A 19,167-nucleotide genomic window follows, 5' to 3' on the forward strand; every position below is an offset into this window, starting at 1 on the left:
CCCTACCACGCGCAAGTAACAATTTATTTTTACACACGAATGAACACAAACTCCAGCTGCTGTAAGGAGTGGGAGATCTCTCTACGGTTAGAAATACTTGGGATGCAAGATAACGGATTGTTATCGTCTCACATTATCTGAGTTATAGTTACAGTTACGATTAACGAATATCTTTATTTTAAAATAAACTTAAAGTGCTTGGGCTACAAGTTAAACGTTGTAAAGTGTAAATAATTAAAAAAGAAACGAAATTACATTAAACATTAATAACAAGCAATACAATGAACGAAGGGCCAGAATACCGTGGCCTTCTTATCCAAATAAAAGTTTGATTCTTACCTGTCTGTCTGGGCCTCTACTTTGAAATTCAAAATAATTCAGACTAAACCTTAAATGAAAATTCGCACTGAATGGTTTCTTATTATAAGCTTATATTATAAATAAGATAATAATACATTTAGACAGGGACTTTGTTATTTGTAGTATGATAAAATTCCCGCTATCGGAGTTTCTTTGTATAGAGAATCGAGTTAACGGTTCAGCAGGTGAGCTCACCTTTGTGCACCTGCACACACGTCATCCGTAGGAACTTTAATAACTGCCGCTAGTGGGCGTCAGAATCCTTGACGAATGTTATAACCCAATGTTATTCCAACACAGTGTGGGCAATTTTCGCAATAAAAAGTGTCAGATCTAATCTGAGTTGGACAACCTTTGGCCCTTTGATGGTCAATTTGTGGCCCCCTCCCCAATAATGAATTGTAATTATGCTTTAAACGTCAGTTTCTATCAAACAGTGGGGGTGTTCTAAGCCCAGTACGATTCAAATTCACACTCACTTATAATATTAAAGCACTCATTTATCAACAGATTCCGAAAATCCTACTTCTTGACTAATTAAGCCAATGATCTGGAACACCTATTCGTATTGACTAATTAAGCCAATAATTGGTACTAAGTAACTGAGAGGTCAGTTGAAACGAAAACCAGAAGACCATGTAGGCTGGAGACCCCTGCATTAGATGCGTGAGGCTTTATGTGTGAAATTGTACCAAATCCAACCATGTAAATTGAAATGCAGTATCTATAGAAAATATTCCTTTTATCACAACTTTGACTTCTCAAAAAAACGTGAATGTTTGGTTTTGGACAATGAACAATTCAAAATTGTAAATTCTGCATGTAAATACTTGGTAAAAAACAAAACAAAAACAAAAACAAAAACAAAAAACCTCAGATTTATGTAGCACACACATTTGTGCAAGCTAAATCTTTTTGTTGGGTGTGATTACACCAGACAATTCATAGCAAACAAAATTGCTATGAAGTTGCAATTCAAATTTATAACATATATGCATAGTATATAATCCTTTGTAGCTTCCCAATCTCGAATGAAAATTTGATAGGTGTGGTGTACTGCTGTTTCACAGAGTATATTATGCATTACAATTCAGTACAATATAATATCTGCCCTAAATATGACACAGAATCTTCTGATCTATGTTTAAAACAACCCCCAAAGGAATATAAAATATAAATACAAGCTGTAGCACTATAACTTTACTTATTTCCATTGTGTCACAACACATTGCATTTAAAGAGGAAAGGCATTTCAAACAAAACCTTGATTTACATCTTATTGCCTCACTGGCTAGGGTGCCCTCGGGTCACCGCGCACCAGCAACCCTTGTAGTCTGGCCGGGTAACTGCAGGCTTGCCTGTAAACTGCCCTGAGCTGCACTGTCCTCCGACGCTGTAGCTCTGAGGTGGCTGCATGGTGAGCCTGCAGTGGAAAAAGAAGCCGTGGGCTGACAGCACAAGCTTCTGAGGACAGCGTGTGTTTGTCTTCGCCTCTCCCGAGTCAGTGCAGGGTGGTAGTGGTGAGCTGAGCCTAAAAATAATTGGCTATTCCAAATTGGGAGATAAAAACAATTGGCAACTACTACATTTTAGAAAAATATAACCATGGTCTCTACTTCCTTATATAAAACAAGGATAATAACAATACAAAAAAAAAAAAAAAACATATATATCCAATGTCAGTGTTCTCTATCGAATTTAAGTGGATTTACAGATTATCACTTTCAATAATTTTCCAATTCATGCGTTGGAAATCTGGTAGACTGCAAGAATGGCGATATAGCTAGGCTATACCACAAATGAACACTTGGTGGCAGCAGACACCAAGATTGTGTTCAGACACTGCCAGCCCACCGGGGGCCGGTTTTCCTAAGTGTTTAATCTGGATCAAAGTGATCCGGATCTTGTAGTCCTACATTTTGTGGTCGAGATTACTTTCTAAAAACTGAATTTTGTAATCGTAATTATTTCCAATCTGAATAAATGTTATCTAACACTGACATTTTTTCTATAAAACAAACAAAAAAACGGATCAAACCAATACAGATAAAAGTAATCTTGATCACAAAATATAGGATTACAAAATCCGGTTCACTTTGATCCAGATTACAAATTTTGACAAGTCATACAGCTGCACTAACAGTTCGACTCACATTGTGTTTTTGGCACTTTTAACTCTACTGGACCAGACTCTTTATTACAGATCAAGTCTAATTTGATAGTCTTTGCTCTGATCTCTGTGGGAAATACAAGAATATCTACTGCCATGGCCAGCGATGCTAATAGGAGGTTGGGGATAGGAACACATTTGCTATGTGGCTTTGTTATATTGGACCTCCAAGATGCGTCCTATGTTGTCCCCGTTTCTTGTGACCTTTCAGTTTTAAACATTTCACCAAGGTATGAAACAGAAAATGACATACAAACAAAGTGAATCTAAAGTGAAGACCCCTCTGATATTTCACCCCCATCACAAGTTGTTCTTTGACCAGGGCTGGATTAATTTATACGCAAATGACGCTACAGTGTAGGGCCTCCAGCAGAATCCGGGTCCCCGCAAGGTCATCGTTTGGAAGAGAGGAGCACAGAAGCTTGCTTTTGGTTAATTTGTTCATTTATGACGGGGAGGAATTTCTTTCTCAGTTACAGCATACCTAGTCTCCGAGTCTCTTGCGCAAGCAGCTTCCTGCTAATGTATAATACCAATGCCTCGCGCCCCCTACCTCCTGGGAGAGATCTGCTGCTAGTCCTTGTAACGCTTTCACTCCTGAAGAAGTAATTAATGTGTATATATGAGAACAGGACAACATTTTAGTTTATTTTTATACAATACCTCAGACTGGGACCTAGGAGTCCTGTGAAGTTCTAATGTGATTTCCGACGGCATAAATTAACATACGGCACCAGGACTGAAAGGGTTAAAGAAAATACATAGAATTACAGTAGGTAACCACACATTACAAAGTCAATCACACCAACAAGATGACGGTACACTTTTATTGCTAGCCAAAAAAAAAAAAAAGAAAGACACATGAACCTCATACTTTTTAACAGCAACTTCTGCTACAGATATAGGCCCAGATAAGCTTTATAGCTGCAGTCACCTTAATTTAAGACATATCTCTTTAAACAGCACCTCTAGTAGCACTTCAGTCAGTGCCTTATATGTCCAGAATTTGCCAGTCCTTAATTGGCCAGTTGGGAATAATTTGTCTGTCAATGGTCAATTACTGCTAGATCTGTTTTTAAACTGTGTTTTAAGTTATATTATGGACAGTTTTAAAATTATGTTGCTGTCAGCTTTTAGAGGGCATCTACCTATGGGATAATGACTGCTCTACTCAGAATATAATTGACTAAGATGATCCGTGAGGTTTATAATGAGCAAGTTGCTCTGTGCACTGGGCACTTCAAAATACACAACCAAAAAAAACAACTTTTTACAACCATTTACATTGAACGCTTTTATTTTACAAGGCATGGCGTGGGCAGCACTACCACTAGCCATTGAAATATGAGACCACTCGACCCTTCACTTCAATATATAGGTTTCGAATGTGCAGTTTTGAAAGAAACACATGTTATAGCGTGTTTAGACATGACAGGTGCTGTTACACTAGGTTAAAGAAAGTTCACAATTTCCATTTCCTTCTCTCAGGGGATCACTTGCACTCAGCAGTGTCTTCTGGGTCAAGGCATGTTATTGCCTGCAGGCATGTCAGTCAATAGCCGCAGCATCTGGTTGGTGACAGGAAAGAAGGTCCAGAAGAGGTGTGCAAGACGAAAGCAAGGCCCGCAAACAGATTTCTTTAACCTATGCAGTGCAATATAGCAAGTTTTAAAACGAAAATACAAGGTTGCTAACACATTTGAGGCTGAATACTGAATTGTTGGAATTATTTTGTTAGCTATACTCATTTTACAATTATATAGTACCATATTCTGGGAATTCTGGGAAATCAGACATGTTCAATTCCATCAAAAGCAGTTTGAGATCAAATCGATTTCAATTGGGATTCATTCAACCCAGTTAGAATTATGAGCTGGCAGAACTCGGCCTCTCCTACTTGCGAAACAAATATTAGGCAGAAATGAAGGCTGTGAATATATTATACTGCCAGGGAGATGTGGTAAATGCATTTTTAAATAGTAAATGGTCTGGCTGAATGTTGGATTGTAGATTTCCAGCATCACCCCCAGTTGGATGTTTGAACGAGTTGAGTAAAATGAAGTTTTACAGACTGGTTTCATAATATTATAACATTATCCATCTTGGAAGTCATCATACAAGAAAATATTTTTTAGGGCTAAAATGAAGAGCAAATGTCCCACCCAGTCATGCCAACTTGCTTCACTAAAACTGTGGGTATGTATGAGGTACTTCCTTTGAAAAACTAAACAAGAAACAAGAATGATGTAATATTCTATCTCTGGTACAAGAACAATGGTCTTAATTCATGTCTTGTTGGCTGGTGACACCCTTTTAGGCCTCTAATGTGGTTGTCACAGCAACATGTTTTTCTCATATAAATACAATGATCTGTTAAGCAAGGTTTGTGAGGTTCCAAGATGAATTTTACAGTTAGGCTCATTATCCATCCAATTATATATATATTTTATTAAGTAAAATGTAGCCCACAGCAAGGGAATTTTGTGACTCAATAACACATTTTCAAGTACAGTTCTCATCACAGCATTGCTGAATATTTTCCTGTCTTGACAAAAGTCCTTCTGTCGCAAATTCTTCTGCAGCAGCCTCACATTCCATTCTTCACGTCCCATTGCCTTCTGGCCTTGTTAAACAGCCATGGTAACACAAGTTGAAAACTGGTGACAAATGGGGGGAAGGATAGGGGCCTTTATCTGTGGCAAGGATTCATATCCAGAGGTAAAACTTGTAGCAATGTTTCGGCTAATGTCTTCATTGGTGTTCCTCTAAGCAGTGAATGCCTCTTATAAATCACTAAATCTAATTAATAGACACACATCAAGTCACCTGATTGAAGACATTGAGAAAGACTTCTATCAAACGATTGTTTTCTTTTAGTATTACTACAGTAGATGTTGCTTTTCCCAGTATCAACTGTACCTACTGCTATGCCTTCCTCCTGTATATACTTGCCATAACAACAATCTTAACATTCCCATGTGATATAACCCAAAACAGTCCAAAAACAAACAGAAAAAGGAAATACAGGGTCTGTTAAAATTGACTGTGAACAGTAAATCATTTTGAAATGGAGTAACATCCGCTATTCACATGGCTTTAACTCTTGAGTTATTTAAACTGTTTTTTAAAGACTGTTAAATGGATAATGTAAAATCAAAGTAATATTACATATCAAACAAATAAATATCAAACAGATTTTCTCCAGCAAAAGAGACTTGTGTTAAAACTTTGTGAATAGGATTCGATGGGACTTATCTTATGGGCAAAAGTGTGTACAGATTCCTAAACAAAATATTTTTTTTTGTATCCTAGATCACCTTGACTACTGCTTCCTGACCAGTACCACATGCCTGTCATAATAAAGCACTTTCTAGTGTGCGATTATGGGGTCCTCGAACCCTCAGTCAAATCTGAAACCCTGCAGTAAATGTTGTCAACTGTGGTAAAGAAAAGATCATCTTTCAAGTATTTGTAAATGTTGGAACAGTTTATAACTTGATCTATCATGCTTTATTGATCCATTTTAAACTGTCTATTATCAGTGTTAATAAATTATTTATCAATTACACCTTGTGGGGGCTGTGTGTTTAAATACAATCTGTTGCTTATTTTAACAAAATACAATTCACATTTTGAGCTGTGTATTTTAAGCTTATGTACAAGACAATATAATATTATTTAGCAGATACCTTTATCCAAAGCAATTTACAGAGACTTGGGGGTGAACTATGCTTCACAACTGCTGCTGCAGAGCCACTTACAAGAGGACCTCAGTTTTACATCTCATCTGAAGGACAGAGCACTCAGAGGCTAAGCAAGTTGCTCAGGGTCACACACAGTCAGTGGCTGAGCTGGGATTGAACCTGGAAATTCCTGGTAGCAAGCCCCTTTCTTTAACCACTGGAACACCTGCCACAGCACTGTTAATATTATGTAGGGAGGGACTGTCAATTAGAACATAAGAAGAACATAAAAAAGTTCACAAACGAGAGGAGGCCATTCGGCCCATCTTGCTCGTTCGGTTGGTAGTGGCTTATTGATCCCAGAATCTCATCAAGCAGCTTCTTGAAGGCTCCCAGGGTGTCAGCTTCAACAACATTACTGGGGAGTTGGTTCTAGACCCTCACAATTCTCTGTGTAAAAAAGTGCCTCCTACTTTCTGTTCTAATCTCCATTTGTGACCCGTGGTCTTTGTTTCTTTTTTCAGGTTGAAAAAGTCCTTTGGGTCGACATTGTCAAAACCTTTTAGAATTTTGAATACTTGAATCAGATCAATGCGTAGACTTCTTTGTTCAAGACTGAATAGATTCAATTACTTCTGCATATGACATGCCTTTTAAATCTGGAATAATTCTGGTCTCTCTTCTTTGCACTCTTTCTAGAGCAGCAATATCCTTTTTGTAGCGAGGTGACCAGAACTGAACACAATATTCAAGATGAGATCTTACTAATGCATTGTACAGTTTTAACATTACTTCCCTTGATTTAAATTCAACACTTTTTCGCAATATATCTGAGCATCTTGTTGACCTTTTTTATAGCTTTCCGATATTGTCTAGATGAAGACATTTCTGAGTCAACATAAACTCCTAAGTCTTTTTCATAGATTCCTTCTTCAATTTCAGTATCTCCCATATGATATTTATAATGCACATTTTTATTGCCTGCGTGCAGTACCTTACACTTTTCTCTATTAAATGTCATTTGCCATATGTCTGCCCAGTTCTGAATCTTGTCTAGATCATTTTGAATGTCCTTTGCTGCTCCAACAGTGTTTGCCACTCCTATTTTTGTGTCATCTGCAAATTTAATAAGTTTGCTTACTATACCAGAATCTAAGTCATTAATGTAGATTATGAATAGTAAAGGACAAATACTGATCCCTGTGGGACTCAACTGGTTACCTTGCTCCATTTTGAGGTTTCTCCTCTAATCAGTACTTGCTGTTTTCTACATGTTAACCACTCCCTAATCCATGTACATTCATTTGCTTGAATCCCTACTGTGTTCAGTTTGAGAATTAATCTTTTATGTGGGACTTTGTCAAAGGCTTTCTGGAAATCTAAATAAACCATGTCATATGCTTTGCAATTATCCATTATCAATGTTGCATCCTCAAAAAGATCAAGCAGGTTAGTTAGACATGATCTCCCTTTCCTAAAACCATGTTGACTGTCTCCCAGGATACTGTTACCATATAGGTAATTTTCCATTTTGGATCTTATTATAGTTTCCATAAGTTTACATATAATAGAAGTCAGGCTTATTGGTCTGTAGTTACCTGGTTCAGTTTTGTGTCCCTTTTTGTGGATCAGTATTACGTTTGCAATTCTCCAGTCTGTCGGTACAACCCGTGTCAAGAGACTGTTGCATGATCTTGGTTAGTGGTTTGTAAATAACTTCTTTCATTTCTTTAAGTACTGCTCATCTGGCCCAGGGGATTTGTTTATTTTAAGAGCTCCTAGTCCCTTTAACACTTCTGCCTCGGTTATGCTAAAGTTGTTTAAAACTGGATAGGAACATGTTGACATGTGGGGCATGTTGTCTGTATCCTCCTTTGTAAAAACTTGTGAAAAGTAATCATTTGATATATATGCTATTTTTCGTCTATGACTTTGCCATTTGTATCTCTTAGACATTTAACCAACTCTTTGAATGTTCTCTTGCTGTTGTAATATTGGAAAAAACATTTTGGAATTGGTTTTAACCCCCTTAGCAATGTTCATTTCTATCTCTCTGTTGGCCTTTGTAACTTCCTTTTTGGCTTGTGTTTGCAGTTCCAAGTACTCTTTCTGTGTACTGTGTTTTTGGTCCCTTGTAAACGCTCTGTAAAGTGCCGTTTTTCGCTGAATATTAGTGCTGACAAAACAATCCCATACATGTTACCTATTTTGCACTTCCATTTCCAAGTTACATGGGTCTGAAATGGACAAACGACCCAGTAAGTACAAGTCAGTCTAAAGCTTAGACCCTTTCACACTGGCATTCCTACCCAGGTCTGCTGTGGGTCGTTTAACCCGGTTAAGCGAGACGGTGCATGACGGCATTTCATAAGCCGACAAAATCACAAACAACAACCAGGCCTGCCGAAAGGTTTCACTTCCATAAGAGACGCTTCTGTTTAGCCGTTTTTTTGTTGCTTGAGACACACCATCAGTCAGATTACAACAGGGATGAAGAAACATTTGCTCTAATCAACATTTGGGCAGATGGTTCAATCCAGAGAAGCTTGGATGGAAGCGTTTGTAACATTGCTTCCTGGTCGTTGATAGGCGCATTGTCTGCTTGCGTCTGCCTCCCAGTTCAACCCTCCTTTATCAAAAGCAGTGTGACATCACATAGCCGACCCGACACCGGGTCCTGACCCTGGAAGGTTCCGACCCGGGTAGAGCATGCCAGACTGAAAGGGGCTTACGTGTGGAAATCTGCAGCACTTTATGTTTTCGGACAATGGCAACAAATCAATTAAGGATTTTAAACATTTCTTAAGTACAGATTGAATGTATAAACCAAAAATACGTAACTGCAGGCCCTACGCTAAAAATTTAAATTGCAGATTAAATGATGGGATAATTATGGCATAATTCTGGCTCTAGTGATGAAAAAAAAGTAAGAATGTGCCCAAAATGCTGTTTTATATTACAGTTTATTGTATTATTTTTGGTAACATTTTTTTAAAATCTAAATAATACAAATTCCACTGTACCTTCAACACCATGAAACACCAAATGGAAATATTTCGGTGGCATATTTCATTTATTTCATTCTCGAGGTTAAACCACAGTATCAACCTATTTTTTTTTTAAATCCCTCCTTCAAATTTCCAAGTTTACAATCGCAACTGGATCAAATGGGATATCAGTTATGTGCACATATGATAACAGTTCACTAAGCCGTAACTACTACATCTTTTGGATTAATTGTTATCAAGTCTTCCTATATTTTTGAGAAAATGAAAGCTTTCAAGTTAAAATATTGCTTTTAATCCTATTGCGTGCAAACACTATTTCCACTAAAGGTCCACTCCGACTCCAGACACCCGTGGAGGAGAGAAACTCCCTTCTAGGGCACTTGACCTGGTTGATATGGAGGAACGTCAGTTCCGGTGTACACAGGCAGGGATTTGCTGTCAGGAGGGTGGAAAACGTTCCTGGTAAGAGATGTGTTTAATATCTATTTTTAAAAACGTCGAAAGGTCGACAAAAAATAAAACCCCGTCTAGTGTAACCGTAACGGTGTAAAATATCTCTGACTGTAAAATTAGCATTTGCGGAGCTTCGGGCTGTGTAGTGCACGATAAATTGTGGCGCAGATTTGATGTCAGGGAATCACTAAGTGGTGCAGTACATTCTCTGCGGCAGGTTACTGTGTGAGTATATTACTTAGTGCTAATACTAGCACGAGTCGTGATCTTTTCTAGTACAGGCATTTATTTGCTTTGATTTACGGAGTGAAAGAGGGGTGGCATTTTGAGTCTGTGTTAGTTGATTAACTTGTGTGCCTGTCGCGATCATGCTGGAGAAAAAGCGGATCAAAACGTACCGTATGAATTAGGTGTTTCCATGGTATTTAATGTAAATTGATTAACGTAATCGTTCGTGTTTAATATTTTTTGTACATATTCATGGTGTGTTTTTTCCGTTTTTTTTGTTTTTTTTTCTTTTTTTAAAAAAGGTATTTAGATCACTGTTGGGTGTATGTAAGCTGCACTGCACTGTAGCTCTGCCGAACTGTTGCATCGCTCGCTGTGGTTATGGAGAAGGGAGAAAACCCTTAGGTCTTTTTTTTTTTTTTTTTTTTTAATAGCTTGCTACAAAGTGTCCCTAGCAATGTGCAGTGAGTTTCGGTGAAACTGGCATACTGCGCTTGCGGAGATTCCAATGCACCTTCCTGCTACATAGTGATCAGCTGCATAAATATACATTTCTGTGGCTCTGTTTTTCTAAGCCGGGTGCAGTACGGGCGGGGTGTGTTTCGAAGCGACAGGTAAGCATGAAATGTATAATAATGTTTTTGTTTATTTGCATGTAATTTGCTGCGCTGATTACAGTAGCCGTGGCTATGCAACAGTGTTTAAAATATATATTTTCCAAGTACAAAAACAAATTTAAAAATTGTTTTTTTGATTCTGGTTCACACACGCTGTGTAAAGAATAAGGGTATGTAATTGATTGCAGCAGCACTATGCAAAAGCACAATAGGTTGCAATTGGTAGCTTAGACCAACGTTATGCATCCATATTTGGAGCTGATTTGAAATGTTCGGTTTTGTTTTAGTGGCACTTTTGAAAATTACTTTTGGAGTTTTTTTTCAAACTTTTATTAACTGATATTAGTTAATACTGTAAAAGGCATGTAGTTTTGTAACCAAAAATCCGTGTATCGGTCTATAAAGTATGTTTAGTGTAGTAGTCTGTAAAATGTTATTAGTACAACAAAAACGCCATGAGCAGTCAAGGAAAATCTCTTCTTTTTAGCCATTTTTGGTGTCTTTCCCAGCATAATGTGCACATGGCATTCATAACTGCCCACTGATGCAGTATTATGAGTATGCCCTTTGTGCTAACCGAGTGATAGCCTGGATTGCCACCCTGCTAAAGGTAAAACTGAATGTGGGTCTGAACAAACTGGACTGTCGACTCGGTCTGTTTTCTGATAAAGTGCATAGCAATGGTAAACTTTGGAGACTATAGTAAGCAGACACCAAGGTATTATAGTTTAGCGTAACATTTAACAAGAAGCTATAGTTAGCCATTGGTAGATTACCCGCATTGCCACCAAAGCATTATAATAATATGCACATTCAGTCAGTTGAATCCTGGCTGTTACAGTTGTTTTATATTAATCCATTAAAAAAGTAAAACTCTGGGTGTGTATGTTTAGCTAGCAACATAGCTCTTGTAGTACTAAAGCTAAATCTGTATGGTAAATAGGATATGACCCTGCTGGTGCAGATTTAAAAACCCTTTTATGAATCATTGAGAAACATTGAATGAGGATAGATCACATGCAGCCTCGCCTATTAAAACTGTAAACACAGTGATACTGTTGTGTGTTCTCCTGTGCAAGCTGCTGTGCTAAGCTCAAAAAACAGATCATCAGAATTATCTGAAGTGGTCCTGTCAAATTCTGTTGCTTGAAATTCCAATTTGAACATTAATGAAGTTTTGTTTTAGTTAAAATCTCTCTCTCTCTTTCTCTCTTTCTCTCTCTATATATATATATATATATATATATATATATATATATATATATATATATATATATACAAATAAACCAACATATAAGTGTCTTTTTTTTCTCAAATTAAAGTTTTAAGCTACAGCAAATGAAAGGTACTGGATCCAGACAGCAGTAATGGGTTAAGTATTGTCAACATGTTGTGCTTAGTGTGATTTGTATGCTTGGAAACAATGTTTTAGTACTGCAGTCTAAGTTATACTATAGTGTGGAACTTGAGCTAGGTTTTGTGGTGAAAAGATTTCAGTCTGGGTTTGGTGAGATCATGTGGAATGTATTTCCTGTTTGGGTCACTGATGTTAGGAAATGTAGGAAATATCTGTCTTGCCACTAATGACAGCATGCTTTAGTTTAAATGTACAATGGTACATACTGGCTTTTTATATATACTCCTATTGCTAAAGAAGTACATGCTTTGATATATTTTCTGCAAGTAAACTTATTTTCCTGTATTCTACAAGCTTTCTTAAGAAGATTAACTTTTGTTTTGGATGCCTTTGTACACTGCTGACAGTATTATATTATAGCTTTCTCAGGCTGTGCCCTCAGTTCTCATTGGGTGCATACACTTAAAGTAAAGCTACAGTTTCTATCTACACCATGAAATTGAAAAGTAGATCCCGTCTATTTTTGCAAGTTCCATCTTTAACCAAACGTTAAACTAAAATTGCATATGAGAGTGTAGAAATAAAGGTGACAAATATCATTGTGCTGCTTGATTGCTTATTTCTGGTGACTGTTTGACATGCCGCCTGTAAGGGCTCTCACTGTATCACGTCCTCCGTCATTGCTATTTGTAGAGATCAGTCAGATCAGTCCAGGTGGCAGATAAAAATGTAGCATTAGTGAGATGTGTAATGTGAATCCAATATTTCAGGAATGTTGCTGGCTCTCTGTATTTCAGCTGGGTTTGTTTAGGAATTTAGTATAGCAGGCTGGTAACTAGGAAAAAAAAGTTTTACATTTTAATGTCTCACTTTTACATTACCAGTGTACCAGGGACCAAGGACAACATAAGCACCTGGCTGTGTTGACAAACACCCCGAAACTACTGCCTCCCAAATGATTTCTGGTGTTCTCGACAGAAACTCTTGTCCTGTTACTTGCAGTATTAACCCATTAATACTCCCTAAAGTCACCTTCAGTTCTTAAACATAGATTTACAAGCTGGATTCAGCTGCATATTTAAACTGTTTTTGTAACAAAATTAAGCATTGTACTTACTGTACCTGTGTGAAGGATAAGGGAGCTGGGAGGAGTCTAGGTAAAATCCTATTAAGAGGAAGAAAATTATCGTTTGGGTTTTAAAAGTAAAGGTTTACTGTAAATTATATGTATTGCTGTGCCTGAAAGAATGGTGTAATTTAATCAGAAAGGAACGTATGGGTAAAATAAATTTAATTACTTACTGATACAAGAACAAATGGAGAGGAACTTGTGTGCAGATTGCAGTGCATGAGAGAAAACATCACGTTAGAGCGCGTGCGATCCTGATTAAAATGGGACACAGCGAGTACATAATGTTAGTATATGGGGAGGTTACATCCATATGAAAATGAAGAAGCTCTGTGGTTTTACAGTTAGTATTAAAGAGGGGGTAATTAAAGGTTAGTTGAATCTTAATGTTGTTTTGTATAAGAATAGTAATTGTGATTTTATTTCTGATAGTAGGTTGTCCCAGTGGGAGGAGCTTCCTATAAGATCAGGCACATGAGCACCTCCTGGGGCTCATTCAGAGGAGAGAGGGTTGTGCAGTTTGTGCTCCAGATAACCAGTGCTATGATGAGTCTGGCTGGGTGAAAACTTCTGATAGTTTCTTGTTTTGTTCCAGTCTGTCTAGTCTAGTGTACATGTTCTCTGTTTTGGATATGTTCAACATTAAAGGATTATTAACTTTTGCAATTGTGCTGCCAATAAAATAAAAATAACAGTTCTTTATTTAAACAACATTGTCTGCTAAATTACCCCAACATCTTAACAGACAACAGTACCCTTACAGGTATAGGATGACAAAAGTCTTGTACAATAAGTGAATGGTTTAGGAAATACCACAAGTATCGATATAACCCATACACATACAACTTAATAAATCCAGATATTTGTTTTCTATTCATGACCAACCATTGTTTAGTCCATTATGATTTTCATTGACAGGAAGGAAAAGACTGACGAAGACCATGTCGTTACAGTAGGTGGCCATTTGTGACACTGTTTTAAATTGACTTTGCAGTTAAAGGAAATTCCAAGAGGTGCCTCAAGTAGTGTTTTTTTTTTTTTTTTAATCAGGTCACCCATACCAATATTGAGAATAAAGCATGGTAAAAACTCAATACGGTTGATGTCGTAGGGTTTTGGGTGTGGTTGCATACAGCAGGTGCACTATTATTGGCTGAAAGATCCTCAGCAATCTATAAAATTTACAACCAGAGCAGCACTGTAAAACTTGCTTGAGATGAGACACACCTACACTACAGTACAGTATTTTTGGTGCTTGGTAAATAAAGCTGCTATTTTTAAATGACAAACTGGGGGTGCAGTGGTCAAGGAATCAGTGACTTGTGTTCTGTAGTAAACCTGTTGTGTACTGCACAGTACGTGCTTAAGGGATTCTGTTCAGAAGCCCATTATTGTGTCAGTCCTTGCTTCAACAGTGTAAGAATGGTTTGTGTCTCCACCTCTTGGTACTTGTTGTTCTGTGGTTCCTCTAAGCTGCATATAATTACACCCCGATTCTGTCTGTGCAATGCCAACACAACTGCAGTACTAATAAGAGAATGACATGCAAGCCAGTCTTGATGTATATTTGGGGGTGTTTTAACATAAAGGTGAAAGTTTGTCATTAAAGAATAGGGCTGGCCAGAGTATACAGTATACGAGACATCTTTGACTAGATGGCTTATAAGTTCATTTTGTCACCCTGAGGAAATCGGTAGCATTTAGCTAATTGGTTGCATGAGGCCGTCTGATGGACTCTTGCTGGATTTCTTGAAGGAATACACAGAATACAGAATAATTGTTTTATACTTACTGCAGAACTTTGGATTTGAGAACAAAACATGTAAAAGATGTGTCAATTACATTTCAGTTAATTACATTCTTCTGCTGTAACTTTGAGGAACTGCCAGGGGTTCAGCTTTACACACATACATTCCTACAAATCTTAGATTTAACGATGTTTGAGAAATCCAAAATGGTATTCTATGTATGTTTGAGAAAATTATTAGTCCATTAAAGGAATAATGCATAACAGGGAGTTTGTTGTGCTGGGATAAGCTCATGTCTTGGGTGGTTGGGCCGAGAAGTGATCTTATCCCAGCACAACACACAACCTGGAGTGCAATTTTCTTATTATACAGTGGCTCATTTTATATGGTTTTAAAAGTGATTTTAATCAGTAAAAATAGTTCTTGTTTTCCATTTACAGTAGTAAAGTATTAAGTATGATGTTCTAATAGTATATTAATGTTACAGCTTAGGGGCGGTTCATTTAGTGTCTGTTTAAACCCGCTCTGAGCCCCACATAACTGCTTATGCCAGAAGGCTCTCTGGAGCTATTTCTGACAGAGGCATAAAATTGTTGTAGAACTGTATTAAGATGTTCTATCATGAAAGTTTTCAAGTCTATATTTGTGTTACTGTCACTCACCCAGTCATAAAAAAAAAAAAAAAACTTTGACTGCCCAGTTGGTTTGTCATTTCGTAAATGCTCTTCATTTCTGTCAGATCTGGTAGTCCCTCAGAGTTGATCTCCAGGTGTCTGTTTTCTTATTGAAGTGCTGTCTGATGGCCTGGCTGCTCTGTGTTTGAAAGCTGTTTGCCAAACGAGTTTTCCACAGTTGTTGTTTAAGGTGAAATTCACTTAAGGAATTGTGTAATTTATTCTGTGTTATTGGCATGTCTGTCTAGGTTTTCGGTGATGAGGTTGCCGGTGGAAGATCCGTGCTGTTACGCTGGGATAACATCACGGGGCTAGTACAGGCTGACCAGTCAGAGTTCAGGATTTTTTTTTGCCATTGTATAATATGTTTTAACGGGTATCTGTGAAGGAGGAGGTTCTGTACACTACGTTAACACACAGTCCGTGGTTATATCTGGAGTTTAATTTCTGCAGTAGGTTACTAGACTGTGGAAGATTAATCACTGTATTGGCATTGCTAGCTACTGCAAGATAGTGTTAGCAAGAGTCCTGAACTTGCGAATGTGAACTTAATGACAAGCCCCAGCAGAATATTATAGAGTGGACAGTAAATGACATTGACTGTGCTGGCAAAGTGAACCTATGTCTACTCATAAAAAATAAATCATAATGTTTTGGATTGAAATGTGTTTTTCTTACCTCTCATTAACACAACTTTCCTACTATCTATCATTTTGCTTCAGATCCTTTTATCTTCCTTTTACTTTGGGTGAAGCCACAATAGTATAAATTCACTTCCTATGAAGCAGGAGCTACATTGTCCAAGCACATTTGTTTTACTGCACTGGGAGTTCTGAACTAGTTCCATGTTTTGATAATGAGTTGTTATTAACTAGTTGGGAAGTGATTAGTGAATTCCAACTTCAGGAGTAAAAAGGTACAGTGTGAAAACAGTATAGGGGTCTGGTATATACAGTAATACCTGCTGCACAAGAAACACTTGGTGTAAGGCAGAATAAATGGGCTTTAACCAAAATTAGAGTCTGGAAAATGGAAATCTATAGAACTTGTGAGCAACTTGTTTGCTGTTGAGGTGTATGAAAGCCGCGGTCCCTTTAAATAAATCCTGGACTACCTAACCCGAAGGTAACACGAGGTAGTCTAAGCTAAGTGCTAATCGTGATCTGGGAATAAAAATTTAACCCATTTTAATTGTTCACTGGGTCCCACCAACATCTCGTATTTGTCATTGTAAAAGAAACCCCAGGCTACACTTTGAGTCGGAACAGGAGAAAGGTTTACTTGTAGTCATCTACAGCATAGGGTAACTGCTTGGTCTCTGTCTGTTGGCACCTGAACGTATTTGCAGTTACATAAGGCAGGTTATTAATAGATAGTGTTAATTTGGAACTGCCTACTATGTTAACATATTTTAACAATGAGCGCTTTCGAAATGTGTCTTTAATTAGCACAGTGCCCTCAGGTGCAAGGTGTGGTGCTGTAGTGTCCTTACTGAAGCAGAAGAGAAAGTACTGTGCCGCTGATGATAGGGTTACCTGGGAAACAAATGCACATGTTCAGCACAAAATTGTGTGCCCCTCTTGTTTTCATCATTGCCTAAAACTTAAGATGACTTCATTCTTAAATTCATATACTGGATTTAAGAATTCACAAACTCGGGTATCTGTGTAAAACCTTCTCTTATCCATCTCCCTACTTACATAGTAATACAATGATACATCTTCCTTTTTTTATATACATTTGATTCGGATATTTAAAAGGACCAGTCCATTGATAGTGTTGATGTTGGTTTTTCATAATTTGGGGTAAAATTGTGGCAGAAAATGTGTTTGGATTGAGTAAGAACATTACTGATTGTGCTAATTCAATCAAAATGAAAATTTGATGCTTGGGTTGCTTGAATAGACTTGCAGAGTTCCACTGTCAATGCGAAACAATTCTTTCTGTCAACAGGCATTCATTGTGCGTTCAGCTTGTTACTGACTGTCTAAGCATGTTTTATGTAACCCTTTAATCAGATTGTCAGAGGATTATCAGAAGAAGGTGACTAGAGAGCAGACATGTTGAGGAAAGCACTGTAGGAATTACTGTTACACAATGATCAAATTATTTGATTTGTATGTAAAGTAGAGCAGCAGATGGTGATTTATATCAGGCTAAATATATTATAAGTTCCAAGCTTTCAAGACTACATACTGTTCTCATCAGTTAATGGCATTCAAAAGCAATAAAAGTACTAATAGAAAAGAAAATAATTTGGAATACAGAAATAATGTAAGATGCCTTGTCGTGTCCACTCCTATTCATAGTTTTGTTGATTTTCTGTTACCAAGATTGTGCAAAATGAAGGAACTTGAGACTGTTGATGCTTCGTAGGATATTTTCCTCAGGGGACTTCATAAAGAACCCTAATAAACTACAGTACATGCAGTACAGTACTTGTCATTCTTGCGTTTTGCTGGTCTTTTCCATTATGGACATTTTAATTGCCAAGGTATTGTGACTTCTAAGGATAAACTATACCTTGGGGCATATGGTAAGAGAATGAAGCAAAGGTTTTCAGAGATGTCTAAGACTGATAACAGGATGCAAACATACAGTATGGAAGCAGTTTTGAATGAATATTCAAACACTGCTTAATGTATTCCTGTAACAGAATTTCTACATTTTTTAAACTGGAATAAATAACACCCATTTTCTGCAGGAGTGTGTTTCGCTTCTTTTGATTTAATATGTGTAATGGGTTTATTTTACTTCTGAGATAGCCAGTTATATTCCCGCTTATTACATTTTACTGAATACAGTTTTATTTTTTGGCAAAATATTCGCCTCTAAAAAAACACTTTTAGTTCAGTACTAATTTGTTGAATTCTTTATTCAGTCTGTTTTATCAAGTTTACAATAAAGCTGCAGTATCCACTATCCTGTTCAGCTCCTCTGTTTCTGTTTACTGTACATTCCTCTAAAACTGTTCTGTTCTGAGCTTTATCTGAAGTGAATTTCAGTTTATTTACTGGCTGAAAGCACGCATGTTTCCCCCTTCCTTCAGTCGCTCCATTCTGTGACGTAAACAAGCGTGCTCCTGCTAGTCATGCAGCAGCAGCAGCAGGAGATTAATGCAAGTAACAATGGATATCACTTTTAAAATTAAAAGCTACTGCATTGAACAATATAATTGAATCAGACTGCTATCTTCCCCGGCCTGACAGCTAGTTTCAGTTGAGTCTGAAAGACACTACTGTTGCGTTGACCTCTATGAAAACCTGAATTGTAAATTGACATTGACACAGAGAATTTAATTGGTTACCCTTGAATAGTTTCCAAAATATTTTGTCCTTGTAGTGTTCTGAATGAGTTTTACAAGTTAATCTCCTTTCTAAATATATTTTTTTGCTTTCAGGTAACAAAACTACAGTGGCATGTGACCCTTAGGTTTCTACTAGGTCTACTCCAATAGCAGATTAATCAGACCGATTAATCAATTAAAGAGTTGATCACAGGTTAATTTTCTTTACAGTTTAGTTGTGCAGAATTTAATTTTTTTATGTAAAATAAAATCAACCAATAGAAATTCTGCATTTTTTTCACGGCAGTCCAATCATAAGTAAGCGGAGGCAGGACATAAACAGTTGAAGGTCTTGAGTAGGTTTAACCAGTGGGAGAGTCAAAGATCTGCCCCTTGTTATGCAGGTGTCCAATCATAAGTGAGCAGAGGAAGGGACATACACTGTTGAAGATAT

At 37.3% G+C, this 19,167-nt stretch overlaps 1 protein-coding gene across 3 annotated transcripts in view; it reads left to right on the forward strand.

Annotated features, from left to right (window-relative positions):
* The first annotated feature begins 9,581 nt into the window (after positions 1-9,581).
* LOC121325577 (granule associated Rac and RHOG effector protein 1-like) overlaps positions 9,582-19,167 on the forward strand; it is a 47,342-nt gene continuing 37,756 nt past the window's right edge. The window contains exon 1 of one of the 3 annotated variants that reach the window (XM_041268303.1): positions 9,582-9,683. The gene's annotated coding sequence lies outside the window, so the exon portion shown is untranslated. Of the gene's footprint in view, positions 9,684-9,879; positions 9,900-10,358; positions 10,517-19,167 lie in introns of those variants that run through there. The other 2 variants (XM_041268306.1, XM_041268305.1) reach the window with 2 other exon arrangements.

Source organism: Polyodon spathula, chromosome 13, assembly GCF_017654505.1.
Source record: "Polyodon spathula isolate WHYD16114869_AA chromosome 13, ASM1765450v1, whole genome shotgun sequence".
In the NCBI taxonomy this organism is placed as follows: Eukaryota; Metazoa; Chordata; class Actinopteri; order Acipenseriformes; family Polyodontidae; genus Polyodon; species Polyodon spathula.